Source organism: Hyaena hyaena, unplaced genomic scaffold, assembly GCF_003009895.1.
Source record: "Hyaena hyaena isolate Hyena2069 unplaced genomic scaffold, ASM300989v1 scaffold_418, whole genome shotgun sequence".
NCBI lineage: Eukaryota > Metazoa > Chordata > Mammalia > Carnivora > Hyaenidae > Hyaena > Hyaena hyaena.
This window is the reverse complement of record NW_024081051.1, coordinates 954,339-975,072: the sequence shown is the minus strand read 5'-3', so window position 1 is coordinate 975,072 and position 20,734 is coordinate 954,339. Positions and strand designations below refer to the sequence as shown.

Sequence of the window (20,734 nt, the reverse complement as noted above, 5' to 3'; positions counted from 1 at the left end):
TGGATGGACCTTGAGGGTGTTATGCTGAGCGAAATAAGTCAGGCAGAGAAGGACAAATATCATATGTTTGCACGTATAGGAGGATTAGGAGGAACCTGACGGAGGAACAAGGGGGAGAAGAAGGGCGGAAATGGTGGGGGAAAGGGAGAGAGGCAAACCATGAGAGACTCTTGAATGCTGACAAAAACTGAGGATTGATGGATGTGGGGGGGAGGGGGGGATGGGCATGGAGGAGGGCACTTTGGGGATGAGCACTGAGTGTTATGTAGAAACTCATTTGACAATAAACTATTTGTAAAAAAAAAAAAAAAAAGAGTCAGACGCTTAAGGGGCACCTGGGTGGGGCAGTTGGTTAAGCGTTCGACTCTCGATCTCTGCTCGGGTCATGATCTCACAGTTCTTGGGTTCAAGCCCCACGTTGGATTCTGGGCTGATGGCGTGGAGCTTGCTTGCGATTTTGTCTCTCCTCTCTGCCCTCCCTCCATTTGTGCTCTCTCTCAAAATAAATAAATAAACTTAATTTTTTTTTTTGAAAAGGAGTCGGGCTCTTAACTGAGCCAACCAGGGACCCCTAATTTAGCCATTCTTTATTTGAATTTATTCTTCAGTCTAGCCACAGCTTAAGAGTATGTTCTTCAGAGAAAAGTTTTTTGAGCCCAGATTGGGTAAGCATCTTCTCCTTTTCTTCTAGTGTAATTCTGTTACTAGTTGCTTTCTGGACGATTCCATTGCGAGCTCTGGTTATACTTGTAGAAGCCCTGGGTAGTTAACAGGTCTCCCTCACCTCCTTTTTTTCCAGCCTACTTAGTGGCATATATGATGAACCCCTGCCATGTTATCACTAGAAACAGTACCCTGGCATTAGCTTTATATGAATAAATGATATTAATAGAATGTCCACAGATAAAGGCCCTCCTGGGAAAAGATGTTTTTGTCATGGTTGGACTTGGTGTCTTGATAGTCTGATGACCTGCACATTGATCCCTGTGGTAGAAAATCATTGCCCATCTAGCAGATAGACTTCTATGAGCATGATTCAGATTCTAGTGACTTTTTTTCTATGCATATATTTTTCTAAGAGCATGATTCAGATTCTAGTGATTTTTTTATGCTATGCATATATTTCTTTAGAACACCTAAGATTGTTTACACAATTTCCTATTTGTAAAGTGGTAGTAACTATACCTCACTAACTTCTTATAGGTTTTTACTTATTTACAATTTAAAGTGAATAGAAACAGAGCACCTGGCTGGTGCAGTTAGTAGAACAAGAGACTCTCAATCTCAGAGTCGTGAGTTCAAATCCCATGTTGAGCGTGGAGTCCACTTAAAAAAAATTAAAGTGAACAGAAACATGAAACTGAATGTTTTAATATTGTTGGGCTTCTAGAATATGCTATTTTAAAGTGTAATAATTATATATTTTTGACACAAAAAATTAATTACCATGTAGAAGGTTTGGATTTTTGCTAAGCATGTTTCTAGTTGTTTTCCAGAAATTCAAAAGAAGGTATGGAAAGAACAAGAAAGAGGAACTATCACTTGATAAATAGAAGGAAAAGACATTATGATATTAGGTGCACAATTGGGAGGAAGGAACAAAGATAACTAATCGAACTTCAGGGACATAGTTGTAAATATATTTATGTATATAATATGGTTTTATATCATTATGATTATATAAAAGTATGACGATAGGATGAAGACACTGAACTTTTGGGGTGAATGTTTCTTGTTGCAGAAGGAGGTCTGTGCATTTGAGAAGTAAGTTTTCTGAGAGGATTTCTGTTAGTACAGGGTTTCTTAGTCTCAGCACTAAACATTTTGGGTGGATAAATCTTTGTTTTAGGGGCTGCCTTGGGCTTTGTAGGATATTTAGCAGATTCCCTGGCCTCTACCCCCTGGCAGTATCAACCCCCTTTCTTCCACAAGACATGATAACTAAAATCGTCTCCAGATATTGCCAGGTGCTCCCCAGAGGAGGGCAAAATTACCTGCTTTAAGAACCACTAGATTAGACTATCTGATGCTTTGGGTTCAGGGTAAGTGTCCCAGACATGCCTGAGATGGGCAGCAGCGGGGCCCGTCACCATCAGAGTTCTGCCCCAGGAGATGGTGGGCACACCCCAGCTTCTGCTGAGACTCATGCCAGCAGCATTTTACCTGCCTTGGATATTTCATTTTGGATGTTTCTGAAGTTCATTGATTTTTTTAAAAAACTTAGTTTTGAAGCACCAATCCAATTTTTTAATTATTTTTTTATTTTAATATTATTATTTCGTAATGTTTATTTATTTTTGAGAGAAAGAGAGAGAGAGAGAGCAAGCATGACTGGAGGAGGGACAGAGAGAGAGGGAGACACAGAATCTAAAACAGGCTCCAGGCTCTGAGCTGTCAGCACAGTGCCCAACGTAGGGCTTGAACTCAGGAACAGCAAGATCATGACCTAGGTCAAAGTTGGACGCTTAACCGACTGACACACCCAGGTGCCCTTTATTTTTATTTTTATTTTCCCGGAGCTCTGTGTCAGAACAGGGACAAAGACTAAATATATAACCAAACATATATTTAAATTTTTAAAAAATTTATTTATTTATTTTTGAGAGAGAGAGTGAGCAAGCGTGCATGCAAGCACAAGTAGAGGAAGGGCAGAGAGAGAGGGAAAGACAGAATCCCAAGTAGGTTCTGTGCTGTCAGTGCAAAGCTTGATGTGGGGCCAGAACTCATGAACCATGAGATCATGACCTGAGCTGAAACCAAGAGTTGGACACTTAACTGGAGCCACCCAGGTGCCCCCCAAATATATATTTCTTACTATAAACTGTGATACCACAGTTTACCTCCTGGGCTTCCAACAAGGATCTCATATAAGAAAACATTCCTGAAGGTCAAAGGATCCTGGCACGTTACTGGAGTCTCCTTCAGTCATTAGTAACTATCCAGTCCACCAGCATGTCATATGAAAATATCCCCTAGGGCAAGGCCACTCAGGTTTACAGGCTTCTATTCTTGTCAGGTTCCAGAAGCAGGACTGGTGTCAGCAATATATGGCCTCACCCTTTCCAGCCTCTGAACTGAAGAGCGGTGAGGGAAGAGATGCACAGGGCAAGGTTATGGGGAAGGGCAGGCCGTGGGGAAGCAGGGAGCTTCCATGCTCTCTCAGAGCCCGCCATCCACCACACCTCTCCACGTGCTCACCACCCCACAAGCTCCCTGAATTCTACTTTTAGAGCCAACGCAGACCCCCTTTTGCAAAGAGCTAGGTGATCTCCCGTCAACTCCTGTGAGCATTTGATGGTCTCCCTCCTTGGTTCCCAAGTGCACGACAAAGCTTTTTCTGATCTGTGTGGAAATGAGGAAAAATAAGGAAAATGTAGTGAGCTCTTAAAAATTTAAAAGTTTTTTTTTTTAAAAATGTTTATTTATTTTTGACAGAGTGTGAATGTGGGAGAGAGAGAAGCAGGTTCCAGGCTCTGAGCTGTCAGCACAGAACCCAGTGCGGGGCTCCTACCCATGAACCGTGAGTTCATGACCTGAGCTGAAGGTGGATGCTTAACCAACTGAGCTGCCCAGGCGTCCCAAAATTTTAAAAACTTTTTAAAGGAGCACCTGGGCAGCTCAGTTGGTTAAGTGTCCGACTCTTGATTTCAGCTCAGGTCATGGTCTCATGGTTCATTGGTTCAAGCCCCACATCTGGCTCTGTGCTGACAGCACTGAGCCTGCTTGGGATGCTCTCTCTTCCTCTCTCTCTGCTCTGCTCCTGTTCATTCTCCCCATCTCTCAATCTCTCTCTCTCTCTCTCAAAAATAAATAAGCATTAAAAAAATTAAGGTTTAAAAAATTCTAAGATTGTCATTTTTAGTTTCAAGTATATTTGCATGTGTTTTCAATAACCTTCTCTATGAAACTTGGTAGTGATTAATGTTATTTGGGCTTTTTGTTTTTTTGTTTTGTTACTTGCGACAACAAATATTGGGAACCTATGACAGTGCCCTGATAAAAAGTTGACAACGTATATGAAACTTCTTTGACAAAGCTGTGAATTAAGGATATCAAAAGAAGTATGTTCTAGTATTGCAGCTTGAGGGTATTAAGGTATACTGCTGAACATAATCTACTTCTTTTTTCTCTTTGAGGTAAAAGCATTATGTATTTTTGACATAAGCAAATTTCATGTATCATCTATCTAGTTCTAAATACAGTGAGAGAAAACATTTAATAAACTGTTTTTTAAACAAACTTTTTAATCACTTTCTCCATGTCTAAATGATCACAAAGGGACCATTAGATTTCTATACTGAGCAAAGAATATATTCAGCTCAAACAGAACTCTCCTTCCTTGCGCTGTTAGAAAGAAAAACACTTATTAAAATCTTTCTGCCAGCATTCATTTGGACGCAGTACAAACGGTGACTTGAGAAGCTCTCTCCACCACCGCCATATTTTATATCTACTCAGAGGGTGCCGACATCTGGCTTTTAATCCAGTTCAGTGAGTTTGGTACTGCTCCCCCCACCCCCCGCCTGTCCTGAATAGTGGGAAGGAGGGCATTTGGAATCGTATTACTGGAAAGGATTCCTAGTGAAGTTATGCTGTTCCCTGGTCCCTGCCTTCCTTCCTGATATTTGTTACTTCTGGTTGCTTCTCTCCCCGGCAGCCATATGTATCTCACCAGGTTGAGTAATACCTGGTTAAAATAATAGATGCTCTTTGCATGTCAATTATATACCTTTTCCTAGGAACGCAAGTTTTTATTTCCTCATTCTACCAAATGTTTCTGTGAAGTAGGTTGAAGGCAAATGTTACTCTGGTTATGGCACAAACCTGGCAGCTAGTAGTGGTGACATCGTTTCTCAGGTAACATAATGAGATTATTATAATAGCTAGGTGGTTGGCCTAAGAATCAGGATTTTGGAGTCTCACAGTTGGCACACAGTGGTCAAATGATTGTACTGTACTCCTGTTGTTTTCCTGGGAATTTGGTAGGAAATTGAAGTATTAGCCAATACGCATATTACTTTAATTATTTTTATTACTGGATAGACTGTGGAGAGGAAGCTCTGCTTTATTGAGGAAGGGTGGGCTCATGGGGGGCTCAGTTGGTTAAGCGTCCGACCTCACCTTGGGTCATGGTCTAGCGGTTCGTGGGTTCGACCCCTGCATCGGGCTCTGTGCTGACAGCTCAGAGCCTGGAGCCTGCTTCAGATTCTGTGTGTCTCTCACTCTGCCCCTTCCCCTCTTGTGCTCTGTCTCTGTCTCTCAAAAATAAACATTAAAAAAAATGCAATGTTATTAAGGAGGGAGAATTCGAACTTCTGACTGTGAGACGGAAGTCTCTATTTCGCTGGTGTTTTTCTCCATACCCCCTTCCTCCAAGCCCTGTGATACTTCTTCACATCAGGTCTAACTGTTCCCAACCTACAATGTTCCTCCAGCCCTCCGAACCTTTCTGTGTGTGTGGTTCCTTTCCCTGGAGTGCCTCTTGTAACCTTCACTGCTTGACAAAGCCTTGCTTATCCTTTAAGACCCTGGTTTTTAAGGTGCGTCCCCAGATGAGCAGCGTCAGCAGCGCCTCCAGACCTGCCGCATTGGAGGCAGCCCCCAGTCCCGGAAGAGGGTCCACACAGGTCCCCCTCCCCAGCTCCGTCAGCCTAGAGAGCCGAGAAGAGGGCCCAGCAGTCTATGTTGTAACAGCTCTCTAGTGATTCTGACATTAACTGAGTTTGAGAACCACACACGTAGGTGCCTTTCGCATGCACCTCATCTCTGAAGCTTATCTGGAGAGTTCGTGAGCAGGTAGTCATTCCACAACTTTTCCTGTAACCAAATGGCAGTAGCTTACCGCTGTAAGTATGTATTTCTCACCTGTGACAGGGTCCCATTGGGAATACATAGGGTGGTCTTCCGTGTGATGACTCAGGAGGCCGTGGCTTTACATCCATGGCTTCTCCCGTGCCCAGGGCCTCCTGTGGACCCTGCATTCAGCGGGCCCGCCAGGAGACAGAGCGAACTGAACTGGTGGTGTGCCGTGTTTCATAACTGCACCTGGACTTTGCTGCCTCATATTTCTTATATTCCCCGGGCCAGAACCCAGTCACGGAGTTTCAACCTAAGTGCCGAGGAGATTGGAAACGCTGGCCTTTCTGTCTGACCCGGCAGGGAGGGAACCCAGGATTGGGGAGCATCTAGCCCAGCAACTTTTCAATAAAAAAATATAATGCCAGTCACAGGTGCAATTTTATAGTAAAAAAAAAAAAAAACAGTAAAAAGAAACAGATGAGATTAATTTTAAAAGTTTTCTTTTTAAATGTTTTATTTATTTTTGGGAGCGAGAGTGAGAGAAACAGACAGACAGAGCATGAGCAGGGGAGGGGCAGAGAGAGCGGGAGACACAGAATCTGAAGCAGGCTCCAGACTGAGCGGTCAGCATAGGGCCCCATGTGGGGCTCGAACCCACCAGCCGTGAGATCATGGTCTGGGCTGAAATTGGACACTTAACCGACTGAGCCACCCAGGTGCCCCAGATGAAATTAATTTTAGTAGTCTGTTTGATCCAGTATATTCAAAGTATTATTCAACATGTATTAGTAAATACTTCTAAGTAGGGTCCTTTACGTTCTTTTTCTCATACAAAGCCTTTGAAATCCACTATGTATTTTATACATAGAGCTTATCTCAGTTTGACTTGTCAAATGTCAAATGCTCAGTAGCCCCATGTGACCTGTGGCTGTCATACTGGACAACAACAGGCCTCGTCTGTTTCTTCTGTCACTCATGGTATTGAAGTTACTTGCCCCCCACCAGATTTGTGTCCGTCACCTCTCAGTCCTGCACAGTGCCGCGTGGTTAAGAAATGCCTGCTGAGTGATTAACTGAGCAGACAGGGGAGTTAATGCATGAATCAGCTCATTCACAAATGGATTAATGAGTAAATACAGAGATCGTTCCACTGACTACTTTCATGAATGTTCCTAAGAAGTTCTCTTATGTGATAAATGCTCGGCCGCACAGAATGTAACAAAATTAGTGTCATAGTTGAAGGAAGGTTGAAGGAAGCCCAGTTAGCTGCAGTGTTAATATGTATCACTGAATTACAGAAAGTTTGAACGTAAAAGAACTTGACCATCAGATAGCTTGGGTGTCCTCATTTGATGAGCATGTGTCCCCAAGACAAGTGGAGACTTGGTGGTGGCATGTCAGGTCCTGGGAGCTGGATCTACTGATGCTTTGGTTGATTGAGTTGACTCTTTTGCAATAAACCCACAAGTCCTGTATTTCCCCCGAAATCAGTGAAGACAGAGTGTGGTATATGCTGCGGTTATTTCAAAACGAGATGTTGGGGAAAGTGTTATCATAGTCTCCACTTAAAAATGCTGCCAGACAGGGGCGCCTGGGTGGCTTAGTCGGTTAAGCGTCCGACTTTCACTTAGGTCATGATCTCGCGGTTTGTGGGTTCGAGCCCCGCGTCGGGCTCTGTGCTGACTGCCAGCTCAGAGCCTGGAGCCTGTTTCAGTCTGTGACTCCCTCTCTCTCTGACCCTCCCCTGCTCACGCTGTCTCTCTCTCTCTCTCTCTCTCTCTCTCCTAGAAATAAATAAAAATATTTTAAAAAAATTAAAAATGCTGCCAGACAAAACTTGTTTAAGATTATTTATTTTACTGCCTTCAAGTCTTAAATCAGCATTGAAGGCTCATGAAAGTTGTCATCAATCTAATGTATACATCTGAGTAAGAGATTCTACTTAAAAGGGGAAAATAATAGTACGTTGAGCCTGTAATGTTGGATGAGCGGTGTTTTCTTCACTACTGGCCTAATTGCAGTGAATCGTGGAGGATACATATGGAGGATGTAACTTTGGCACCTTGTTCCTCTTGTAGCAGGAGAAAGGAAACCCTTAACACGTGCAGCTGCTTTTCTCTAAATAGATTGCTTCATGGCTTTTAGTTAGCAACCGTAAGGGTCACAAATTTGAACTCGAACGAGAGCTTCTAACTCAGCTGGCAAACTAGGTGTTTGAGAAAGGATTCTAGGCAACAAAACCCTTGGGTTGGTTTTGCTCTGTGGTCTCTTTAGGAAAGTATCCTGCTCATCAGCAAGGGTTTCAGTCTATGATCACACTGTTAAAAGTATTTGAGAGATGTGTGAAGCTCGTACTGCTCTGTAAGGCCTTCCTTATTGGCCGGAAACTGAAAGGCATTTCATTTTGACAAGGGTGGGGAGGAGAGAGGAAGGTGAGTGAAGGGTAATTCTGGTGGAAGAATCTACCCACAACGTTGTGTTTTTCCCCACAGTCCAGCTAAATAGAAATGATCAGTCATTAATGAGTCAAAACCTGCTGTGGCTTCTTGTTAAGGTCAAGGGTGTGTGTTCCGTCCTGCGGAGGATTACTTGTAAGCGTTTGGGCCTCATCCTCACGCCACCCCTTGCTTTCAGCCAAGTACAGCCATCTGTGTCATACCTGCGCGGAGACGTATCTGGGAACCCATCCACGTTTCCTTGTGATGGATCTGTGTTTAAACACTGTGGGTGTTCTTGTCTCTTTTAAGTTAATAAATGAGGATCGGTGATTCTCAGACATAGATGGATGAAAGCCTCTAGCAGAGGCCTCACCTGGGTGCCGTGAAAAAGGCAGACCCATGGGTCTCAGCTCAAGATTCCAACTGAGCAGTTTTGGGTGGTTTCTGGAATCTGCAGAGTACAGAGGTGAGCAGGCATTTGATAGGTTAAGATCAGGAGGTGGTAAGGGAACATTCCAGATCAATGGGCAGCACTTCTGGAGGCGTGGGGAGGCATTACAGACAATCGGTGGCCTTTGTCTGTAAGGTTTTGGACAGGCAGTGGTGAGGAGGGCAGGGAGGCCACAAGGGTCTCTGCACCTCGTTGCCCTACAGGCTGCAGGCGGTGGGAGGGGAAGGGTTGTCCCCAGGGCTCATCACCGCTCAGCACGCCCAGAGACTGCCCTGCCCTGGGAGCCAGATCTCCAGGCTATCCTGTTTGCTTCTAATGTCCTTCCTGTGGGGAATTAAAACGAGAGGAAAGTCTTTGCCCTCACATTTTCTCTTTCTCTCCTTCTGTTCCAAACTCTGAACCATTAGGAGGTTTCACCTCTGTGTGAACAATTAAAATAAAACAGGTTTCAGTAGAGTGGGGGTTTGGTCCTTTGCCCAAATTGCCTCCGAATCACTTAATCATCTAAGGAAGAAGAACGTGTGTTGAGCTTGAGTTTAAATCTTTATCTGACAAGTTGGTCGCTTGGAGAGCAGATTTTAACAGACTTTGATTTTATGTTGATGGCCAAGGAAAGTAAAAATGACCCCTTACTATCCTGTTTAAAGTGGTTTTGCCACGTACCAGCTCTGTGACCTTGGACTAACGCCTTAACTTTCATGCCTCAGTTTCCTCATCTGTAAAATCTGTAAAATAAGAATGCCTGTCTCACGGTTGCCGGAGGAATAAATATACTGTGTATCACAGTGCAGGGCACGGAGTACGCCCTTGCTGAGCGGAACCTGAGCGGAACCGTGCTAGAGCCTGGGGCAGTAAAGCTCATTTATACTGAGCCCATCTTCATTCCAAGTTTTGTTTATCATGGCTTTTTTTTTTTTTGGTATTAATTTTGATTTTTTAAATTTCATTGAATTTTATCTATCTTGATTATGGAGTTTTTGGTGTTTTCTTAAATTCTGTTCCTGAACTGGATGCCTCACTAACCTTCCTGCAAGTCGTGTCCCTGGAGAAACATGTTATGTGCATCAGCTACTCTGTGGACATGAATTTTCAAAAATTTCCCAAATAGTAAATAAATGGCTTTAAAAAAGTTTTTAAATGTGTTTAAAGTAACTCATGCTTACGGAGAGAAGTTTTGAAAAGATAGACAAGTAGAAAGAAGGGAAAATAAAAGCGTTCATCCTATAGTTCAGACACAGCTGCTACTAACATTAAATGTCAGTGGCTCCCCTAAGGAGATTTATGTTCAAAAGGGAGATGAAATTATGTTTGAAATAAACCTTAAATAAAAATTTTGATCTATGTAGTTACCAGATTTAAGATTGATTTTGAAACATAGCCCCAAAGCATAGTAACTATGCAAACTTATGGTATGTTATTTACTTTATAAGAACACCAGTTTCTATGAACAAAAATACCTGATATAGTGTTACTACTCTGAGGGTTGAATTGAACCAATCAGTTGGTTGAGCGTCCGGCTCCTGATTTCCGCTCAGGTCATGATTCCAGGGTTGTGGGATCGAGCCCCGCATCTGGGTCTGTGCTGGGTGTGAAGCCTGCCTCGAATTCTCTCTCTCTCTCTCTCTCTCTCTCTCTCTCTCTCTCCCCCCGTTTCTCCTGCTCATGCTCCCTCACTCTTTCTCTAAAATAAAATTAAGATAAGATAAAATAAAATATTGATCTGAATTAAATGAGAATGTATGTTGAGGGCCTAGTACATAGTAGGGACTCAGGCAATGTTTTCCTTGCCCGTCTCTGCCATCACTCATTCTCTTCCCTTTCCCCTTCTCTTCGGTGTTGAAATTCTTGTGTGACAGTTACAAAATACTGATAATAAGTATTGGCTTATAGATCTAGGTTCTGGCAAAGCATAAATGGAAGTGTGCGCCTAAGTGCTCTGTGTGATGAGGAAGCCTTGTTTGTTTTGTGTTTAACCTCTTTTAGAACCAAAAGTGGGACCTCAAGCCTTGGCTGTTTTTATGAAAGGGGCCGGTGGAATAGTCCCGGCCACTGGTGTTCCAGTTTTCTGAGTGTAATTAAACATCACCCTTCTTTGTTTTAACCATATTCTTCCCTTGTTTGAGTTTTTCCCCTTGTTTGAGAGGGGACAGCTGAAATAAAAGAAAACTACAGAAATGTAACAGAAGTAACAGGACTATTCAAACACCTTTAGTAAAGGAGCAGAGGAGGCTACAGCTCTGTCACCATCCCTGTCACCACCACTGCCACCACCATCAGTTCCTAAATGCGTGTGTTTTGGTTTGGCAGGTGCAGAGGAAGGAAGCCTTGGGGTCCTCCTTGACATGTGGCCCTCCCCGTGCATTCTGGTCCCTTTATTTGTAGCATATCTATGAAGAAACTCATTTAAATTAGTTCCATATTTGTGCAAGCACGCATGAGGGAAAGTTTGACGTGTCAGGATGTGTTGTCCAGGAATAACGTTGGAGTCCCCTAAAACTGGCTTTGTTTTCTATTCCTTGGCAGTCTCTTGATTTCACATAGGAAATCAATCACAATGAGCTTGGAAGAAGTGGAGACCATCCTTCAGGCAGCAGGATGAGAAGGGATACATCATCTCTGCTGCTAATGAATTTATCTTATGCAGGGGACGTAATCTGCTTTTTAAAAGCTGGGATTTCCCAATTAGTGTTCGGGAACTGGTATTATTGTAAATGGTCATTGTCTTTTAAACAGCTAAATTAAGCCAGAAGCGCCAGGGGGTACTCTGTAACTCACTTTGCCAAATTTCCTCCTGGTGGACTTCCCCTTTGTAGCTGGGGGATGTTTTCTTTGTGCGGAGGTAGGTGTCTTGCTTTTGCCTGGAGCCCTGTCTCCTCCTGCCCCCAGGATAGGTGGCTGATGGCCATGAACTGTGATACCAGGGAGTAATCCGAGCCTGTGCCCCCTACCAGCTAATTCCATCTCCATCAACCATGTATCAAGGTGGTCCACCAGTTTCGTTGTTTTTTCTTAACATTTGTTTATTTATTTATTTTTATTTTTTAAAAAAAAAATTTTTTTTTAATGTTTTATTTATTTCTAGGAGAGAGAGAGACAGCGTGAGCAGGGGAGGGTCAGAGAGAGAGGGAGTCACAGACTCTGAAACAGGCTCCAGGCTCTAAGCTGGCAGTCAGCAGAGAGCCCGACGCGGGGCTCGAACCCACGAACCGCGAGATCGTGACCTAAGCGAAAGTCAGACGCTCAACTGACTAAGCCACCCAGGCGCCCCTTGTTTATTTATTTTGAAAGAGTGCAGGTGTGCCTGTGCGCATGGGGGAGGGGCAGAGAGAGGGAGAGAGAGTCCCAAGCAGGTTCCTGGAGGGCAGGGCAGAGCCCAGCACGGGACTCGGGACTCGATCCCACAAACCATGAGATCATCATCTGAGCTGAAATCAAGAGTTGGGTGCTTAACCGACTGAGCCACCCAGGCGCCCCGGCCCACCAGCTTTGTACCTTAGCAGCACTGATGGAACTGGCTTTAAGTGAAGTTAACCTTCACAAAGATTTTACAGAACCAGTAAACTTGGAGGATGGTTATTTGTGGTTTTCACCGGGTTGCTTTGGGAGGTGGATATGGGGAGAAGTGAAAGAATGGACACTTGTATTCCATTCCATTTATAACTGAATAAAGCATTTTACTTAGAAGGAAAAACTTTAGTGCTTAAAAGAAAAAAAAAAAGCTTTCAGTTGTTCTTCCCACCAAGCATACATTATCTGGCCCTTAACCTCAACCTTTGGCACATAGTGAGGAAAGTTAGAAGAAAATTCTTCATTTGAACTTCTGTGATGAATCAAACTAAATTGAGGCAATTTCTTCATTTATTCTATAAGCAAATATTTATGGATTGTCTGCTGTGTACACACCACATACGCACTGCCCTTTCTGCAGTGCTTCAAGCTGACAAGGGGAGATAGAATGTGCTGGCACACCGCTGTCAGGGGTGATGCCGTGCAGCTGGCCAGGCCTCCATAACGCGGGCCAGGAGTTTCGTTCCTTGAGAAAAATGCCAGCACAGTATGTTTTCCTTTACCTTGTAAATTTCCACCTCTAAACCAAATCTTTGACACTGCTGGCTGAACTACCATTATTGTGATGAAAATAAATTGACAGTTTACAGAAAAACTATTGGTGTGCAGAGTGTAAAACTTCCGTATCCAGACTGAGGGCATCCTGACTCTTCTAAATTCATTCAAGAAATGTTTCTTGAGCATCCACTCTGTTTTAGGACCTGGGAATAGAGCAGTGGACAAAATAGACAAAAATCTCTGCCCTCACAGAGCTTCTTTGCCTTTTTTTTTTTTAATTGGGAATAGACAGACATGGAACAAATAAGGAACACAGGATACAGACTGCCAGATGGTGAGAGAGGCTGTGGAAGACTGGAAGCTGGGGAAGGGGATGTCGTAGATGGAGGTGGGCTGTCTTTATTGAGAAGCTTTTTGAATGTGGCTGCATGCAGTGCCCCTGCACACAGTGGGACACCTCCATGATCCACATGGGTCTTGGTTAGAATTGTAGTGGTGGGCATTCTGACCCCTCTTTTCCAGGTGAGGAACCTGGGGCGCCCGGGGTGGTGAGGTTGCTGTCCTGATTCGCACAGCCGGTAATGGAGAGCCGCCTCTAGAAATGAAGGACTCTCCACCTTCATTGTCTCCTCTGAAAACAGAGCCTTCTTCAGAGCCCGTGCTGTGGGCAGCCGGCCTCCCCGGGACATCCTTCCTCACCGATAGGACATCCTGGTCCTTGTCACCTGCCAGCGTCTCAGCTCTATCCCTGCCCCACTGGAGGAGGGTCCTCCACATTTAGGGTGCTTCGTGTTGAGGGTCCTCCACATTTAGAAACATATCTACTGTTTAGTCTTTGTGCTTTTCTGTGTGTAGTGGGGAAATATGATATTGAAATGTTTATCATTCATTGGGGTGATTTATTTTTTTCCCCAAAACTAATCAGTAAAGGAAGTTTTAATAGTACAGACCTGTAGAGCTGGTCAGATTTTCTAGTATAAGTCCTTCATTTTACAGGTGAAGTTTGTGGGACCCAGAGGGGTGAAGTGATTTTCTTCATTTTTTTTAAAGTTTACTTACTTATTTTGAGAGCGAGAGAGAGTGTGTGTGTGTGTGTGTGTGTGTTCACGCGTGCACACATGAGTAGGGGAGAGAGAGAGGGAGAGAGAGTCCCAAGCAGGCCCCGTGCTATCAGCACAGAGCCTGATGTGGGGCTGGATCCTACAAACCGTGAGATCATGACCTCAACCGAAATCAAGAGTTGGTTTCTCAACTAACTGAGCCACCCAGATGCCTCTGAAGTGACTTTTCTAATATCACACAGCTGTTGAGTGGTATAGTGAGGGCTAAAACCTCAATGTGAGCTTTTTCTATACCATTATCGTAATACAGCATATTCCTTTTTTCCCCTGAATATAGAAGTAGTAAGTGCTTTTGATGAAAATGTGGAGAGTTTAGAGAAAAAAAATTACTGATAGTCTCACATACCAGAGTTAATCAGCAGACATATATTTATTTTCAATCTTGTATGTGTGTATTACTGTGGGGATTTTCTCAATGTCATTAAAAGTTCTCAGAAAACATAGTTTATATCGGTGATTTGCCCTGTTTTGTAGGTATACTTCATTGGCCTTGGGTTGTGCATCTGGCATGATATTTCGTGTAATGACCCACACTTGCTGACTTGGCCGTCACTCAGCAAATGAGCAGACTGCAGGTGTTGACAGTGCTGATTGCCATCGGATGGCCTGTTTATTTAACTGGTGCCTGGTGCTTACATTGCTGTTGTTATCTCTACTTAAACAGAATTTGAACCTGGTAGAGTGAGGAGCTTTGTATCCCCAAACTTTGGCTCTCTAGCTCGTTTCTCTGGACCTCAGTTTCCTTATTCTGTGAATGGTTGATCTTCCCTTGGCCCCTCCTCTAAATGCTAGATAAACTCGATAGGTCTCTCCTCAGAAAAACCACAAACACACAAAATTTTGAATGTCATTTTAGAGGGTTCATGGACCTTTGAAGTTCAGCCTTGGGTTCCAGGCTAAGGAGCACTAGACTAGATGATGATGCATATTCCATTTCTGTGATCATTTGATTAAATCTCTGATGACCAAAAAAAAAAAAAAAGTTGAGGTGAGCATCAGACTTTATATGAGATTTTTAAAAGTTTGAGAGAGCACGAGCGAGCACGCACATGAGTGTGTGGGAGGGGCAGAGAAAGAGAGTGCACATGAGTGTGTGGGAGGGGCAGAGAGAGAGTGCACGTGAGTGTGTGGGAGGGGCAGAGAGAGACGGAGAGAGAGAATCCCAAGCAGGCTCAGCACTGTCAGCACAGAGCCCTACGTGGGGGCTCAATCCCACAAATGGTTGAGATTATGACCTGAGCCAAAATCAAGAGTCCGAAGCTTAACCGACTGAGCCACCTGGTGCCCCTTTCAAATTTTTTTTTGTTTTAACTTTAACTTTTCAAAGAGGCAGGGTCTGATGCAGAAAACTCGTTCCTCTCCCTCCTCTCCCTGCCCCCACATCTATTGCCCTTTTCATCACTATATCCCTCGCCAACGTGACTATTAGTTTGCATCCTGCCTCTGTGGCCTCCCATCCTGTTCTGTTTTGCTGCTTCTTGTGCCTTCTGTGTCCTATATTTTTGTTTCTCTCAGAAGGACAGATCATTTTCCTGATACCTTTTCTTTTCTTTGGCCAGTCAGCGGTCTGACCAGGAACAATACACTGGAAAATCTTTAGTTAGTCATTTGGTCCTTTTTGTAGTTTTTCATAATTTGTGCTTACTGTTTCACAGTTTTCCAGAACAAGAGAAAAGAGATGATTACTTTGGAGTAGAGACTGTGTGTGTGTGTGTGTGTGTAGTCTGTATGTATATATGTGCAAATGCATATACAGTTATTTAATATTTAGATGTATATTAATATATTTAAATCTACCCCCAAATTATGTATATGTCTTTATATGTACATACTTTATTTAAATATACTTTACATATACCTTAAAGGTACATATATATATATTAGCCTTTAAAGTTAGTATGTTATGTTTTAAATATCTTTCTGATATGGCAAGAGCCCTTAATAGAAGACTGGGAAATTTTGTTGGGGTGATTTATATTTTTTCCTTGTATGGGTTATTCCTTATGTGATTATTAGCTACAGGAAAATGTAGTTTTATGTTTTATATAGTTCATTGCTAAAAAATTTTTTATTTGCACTTCTTAAAGGTTCGGTTGTACTGTTTGCAAGCATACCTTGTTGTCTGAAAAGTGTCTAGCAAGTTTTGCAGGATAATGTTTTCTTAGGTGGGAGGAAGGAACATTTTAATTAGTAAATGGTCTGTTGGGCTTCAGTTTACTAACAATTAAATGCTTTTGCCTTAATTTGGGCCATTAACAAATGAAAATGTTTGCATATTTTCTACAACTACTACATTTTACTTTAGAGCTACAGGTAACCAGTGACACAAAACGAACATAAGCATTGAATTCAGCAAACACATTCTGAGTGGCTGCAGTACTTAAAACACTGGGGAGGCAAAGGTGGTTAAGATCTAGTTTCTGCCCTCATGAATTTATAGTCTCGCTGAAGAGTATGACACATACAAACTTAATAAAAGGTAGAGTGTGAAAAGCTACAAAATAGAGGTAAAAAAAAGTAATTCCCAGAGGGTGGGTAGAAGAAGAGCTAATCCGCCCTGGCTAGAGGGATCTAAGTGGCATTGAAACTGGGTCTTAGGGCATGCATCGGAGTCCTGGGTGAGAGGCTCCGAAGCTCTTTGCTTTTCAGAGTATGGTGGAGCTTTATCTTACAGTGGGAGGGGGAAGTTGGGAGCTATACAGTCTAACGTTAGCCGTATTTATAGTAAAACATTGCCCTTGGAAATTTCCGTGAGTTTTCTGTAAAGTTCTCATGGTTTTGTGTACCCAACCTATATTTGAATACATATTAAAATCTGAGAACTGAAACTCATACACAAAAGCATTCATTCCAGCCTTCTTCTGAAGTGTTCCTACTTTCCCACAGGGTTTACTCCATTCTGTTTAAACAGTAAAATTCTATACCTTTGATAATGTTAATCAATTTTTTTTTTTTTTTTGGTGTTTGTTTTTCCTTTTAAGAGTTAAACCAGGTAATGTGTGAAAGAACTTGAGGTTGCTGGATAGTAGGAGCTCAGTAAATGTTGGTGGACTTATATGAGAGGTCCAGCATATAACTTGTTCTATGAAATGTTGCAAAGAAAACCTTGGCCACCTACTTCCCATCCTTCTAACGTGTCATTTCCTCTTGTGACTGCTCTGACCGATGTCAGTCTCATGTCCTTACACATCGGTCTCACGAACCATTTATAGAAACCACATCCTACCTAGAGGTTTAGGTTATGGACTTAAATACTGTACCATGTAACTCCCCTAGACCAGCAGACTTGTAAAGCATTGGTGGTCCTAAATGAGCAGAACAGAACCAGAGCACTTGACATTGCCCCAGAAGTTATATAACAGGAAAGCTGGCAATAGTGTCTTCATTCCTCTAAGTCCTTCTCTCATAAGTTGGGCCATTCGAAGGTGATAGATTACTAGACCATCTTGCTCTCAGAATTGCTTTCCTTTATCCAGGATTTAAGTATAATGCTTGGAGATGGTGGTGAGAAAGCAGTGTGAACTTGGCTGCTGCATCTCTTATACACATGTTGACAACCTAGTGTATTAATCGGTCTGTTTTTATGCACATCTCTGCATGAGAAGATTAAAAATTTTTTTCTTCCCTTACAGCTTGGTACATTTTCTCCTTTTGGTGATAGGAATAGGGAACGGATGGTGTTTGCCGTTCTGTCCTGGCTGCCTGGAAACTCAGAGCCAACTTAAAGTTTTTTCCTTGATTACAAAAGGAATATCAATTCATTGTTAAAATTTTGAGAAATACAGGAAAACTGTAAGAAGGAGATGCTTGGCTCTTGCGATGAGCCCAGGCGGGTCAAGATGACTGTTAGAAGGCAGCAGTCATAATCAGCAAAGAGTAACGAACAGTTGATTTAATTAATTTTTAAAAATGTTTGTTTATTTTTGAGAGAGAGAGAGAGAGCCAGTGGGGGAGGGATAGAGAGGGAGGGGCACAGAGGCTCCAAAGCAGGCTCTGTGCTGACAGCAGTGAGCCTGATGTGGGGCTTGAACTCATGAACTGGGAGATCATGACCTGAGTGGAAGTCAGGTGCTCAAGTGACTGAGCTACCCAGGCACCCCAAGAGCAGCTGATTAAAAAATTTTTTTAATTGAATAATTTTAATTAAAATTTAATTTAATTTAATTTTTTTTTTAATTTCTAGGAGAGAGAGAGAGAGAGACAGCGTGAGCAGGGGAGGGTCAGAGAGAGAGGGAGATACAGACTCTGAAATTGGCTCCAGGCTCTGAGCTGGCAGTCAGCACAGTGTCCGACGCGGGGCTTGAACCCACGAACCGTGAGATCATGACCTAAGCGAAAGTCGGATGCTTAACCGACTAAGCCACCCAGGCGCCCCTAAATTTAATTTTTAAGTAAGAATGTTTAATGTTTATTATTTTTGAGAGAGAGACAGAGACAGAGCACAAGCAGGGGAGGGGCAGAGAGAGAGAGAGAGGAAGACACAGAATCTGAAGCAGTCTGCAGGCTCTGAGCTGTCAGCACAGAGCCTGATGTGGGGCTGGAACTCAAGAGCTATGAGATCATGACCTGAGCCCAAGTCGGATGCTCACTTGACTGAGCCACTCAGGTGCGCCAAGAGCAACTGATTTTAAGTTGGAGCACTTTTTAATGTGTTGTCGCAATATGGTTGGTGGAATTGTCATTTCAGATCACACAGCCAAAGCCCTGAATTTAAGATGAAAGCTAATTTCTTCAGCTGGAAATAATAACAGTAACAGTAGTTACCATTAAATGAAGACCTACTAGGTACCTTCTCTGTGCTATGCCATTTTTACCTTTTTACATCTTCACGAAGTTACCTTGATGGGACTAAACCCAGATGCTGCCTTTATCTGTAATTGCTGATCGGTAGTTTTTCTATATTTTGCTTTTTAACAGTTGGCATAATTAGAACAGACAAATGGTTCATAGTATCATGGTTATGGATCTAGATTGCCCCCCGCTCACTGTATCCCCTTCTGCACACCCGGAACCCCTCTGTACATCAGTTTCTGCATCTGTAAAATGGGGATAACCACGTTACCTGCTTGGTTGTTACAAAGATTACTTAAATTGTCCATGCTGGGCACTTGTAGTGTTCATACACTTGTAGTGTTCATGCAACAACCTACCTTTTAAGTCCCTATTCATTACTTACAGAATGTCAGAGTATTTCTTCCTAATGTTTATTATTTTTGAGAGAGAGAGAACACGTGTGCTCCCCTGAGTGTGGGAGGGGCAGAGAGAGGCAGGGACAGAGGATCCAAAGCAGGTTCTAGGCTCAAACCCACCAGCTGTGAGATCATGACCTGAGCTGAAGTCAGACACTCAACCCACTGAGCCACCCAGGCGCCCAGAATGTCAGAGTATTTTAACTAAATACACAGGGTATCATTTCTCTCAAAGTCCTGACCTGCTGGGGAATTAATGCAGCTGGTGAACTGAAGAAGAATTGGGTTGTTTACAACTTCTCAAGCCATTTCAAAAAGTTGTTCAAGTTGTTAGTTATGCTGTACCTCACTGAGGCTCAGTGGCTTCGGACTTTCTTGCCTCTTCTGATTTATAGGGCATTTCTACGTTTCGATTTAACTGCCACTTTAAATCTGTGTATATGTAACTGAAGCTCTGTGTTTTTGTTTTTTGCCCTCTTGTAACTTTATGAAGATAGATTTTAAAATTTATACATCATATTATTTCAGAACATAGATTTGGCAAGTGAGTTTATATTTACCCTGAAAGATTACCCAAGGTTGAGAAATGGGGTAGTTAAAAAAGCTATTGTAGAGGAGCCTGGGTGGCTCAGTAGGTTGAGCGTTCAACTCTTGATTTCAGTTTGGGTCTTGATACCAGGGTGGTGAGATTGTGCCCCGAGTTGGGCTCTGTGCTGAGCGTAAAGCCTGCTTGGGATTCTCTCTCTCCCCCCTCCCCTCTCCCTCTGTCCTTCTTCCCTACTCACACTCTCAAAAATAAAATATTAAAAAAACTATTGTAGAAACCTATTTTTTCTAATGGACTAGTTGAACCTTTGTGACTTACTACACAATTAATGTTCACACTCAGGATTCCCGGCGTTTGAGTGCTACAGACTGGCCTGGCCTGGCAGCCCATGGTGGGAAGAAAGAGGTCACAGAGGCGTAGGGCACCATCTTGGCTCTAGCACTGCGGCTCTGAGCCCTTCCAGCCGCAATTACTTTGCCTGGAAAGCAGGAGCCTTGTCCCTGTATCTTATAGGATGGTTCATGCATTTCCTTGGGTAGTATACCTTATGGCACCTGTTGCTGCTAAATGACACCAAGTTCTACGTATTATTACTACTACTTCTATTTCTACTGTTACTAAATCCTCTGATTTCAAGGAAATAAACAGAGTAACTGGGAGAAGTTTTGCAGCATCCCAAGATGTGCAGATTAATACCAATCCCATTTTAATGCTCATTTTCCATGTAATTTTTAAATAAATTCTTTAAGACCTCTGTTTTATTTTTTTCCTAAGAGATGATTTTTTAAATGATTAAAATGTTATTCCACTAATAATGTGAAGAAATAGCAGGCTTTGGGGAAAACACATTTTGGGTGCTATCACCATTGAACCATGCTACTCCCCTGTGCTTTTGTTTAACTCTGTATTAATTATATTACTCTGTCATTTATGATGTCTCTTCACCTTGCCTTCCCAACTAGCTCTGACTTTTCTTGAAGGGAGAGACCCTGCCTTGTATTTTTACCTGACCCTCTCAGTTTCTAATCCTGGGCTCATTACCCAGGCACCTGTTGATTTAAAGTAATATTCTGTTTAATAAAAGCATTTACCATGCTAGGTAGCGTCCCATAAAACTGTTGGAT

The 20,734-nt window shown here is 42.8% G+C and overlaps 1 protein-coding gene across 4 annotated transcripts in view; it reads left to right on the top strand.

Moving 5' to 3' along the window:
* The window catches only part of DOCK9 (dedicator of cytokinesis 9), a 290,243-nt gene that overhangs the window by 86,489 nt on the left and 183,020 nt on the right, over positions 1-20,734 (top strand). The window lies entirely within an intron of this gene.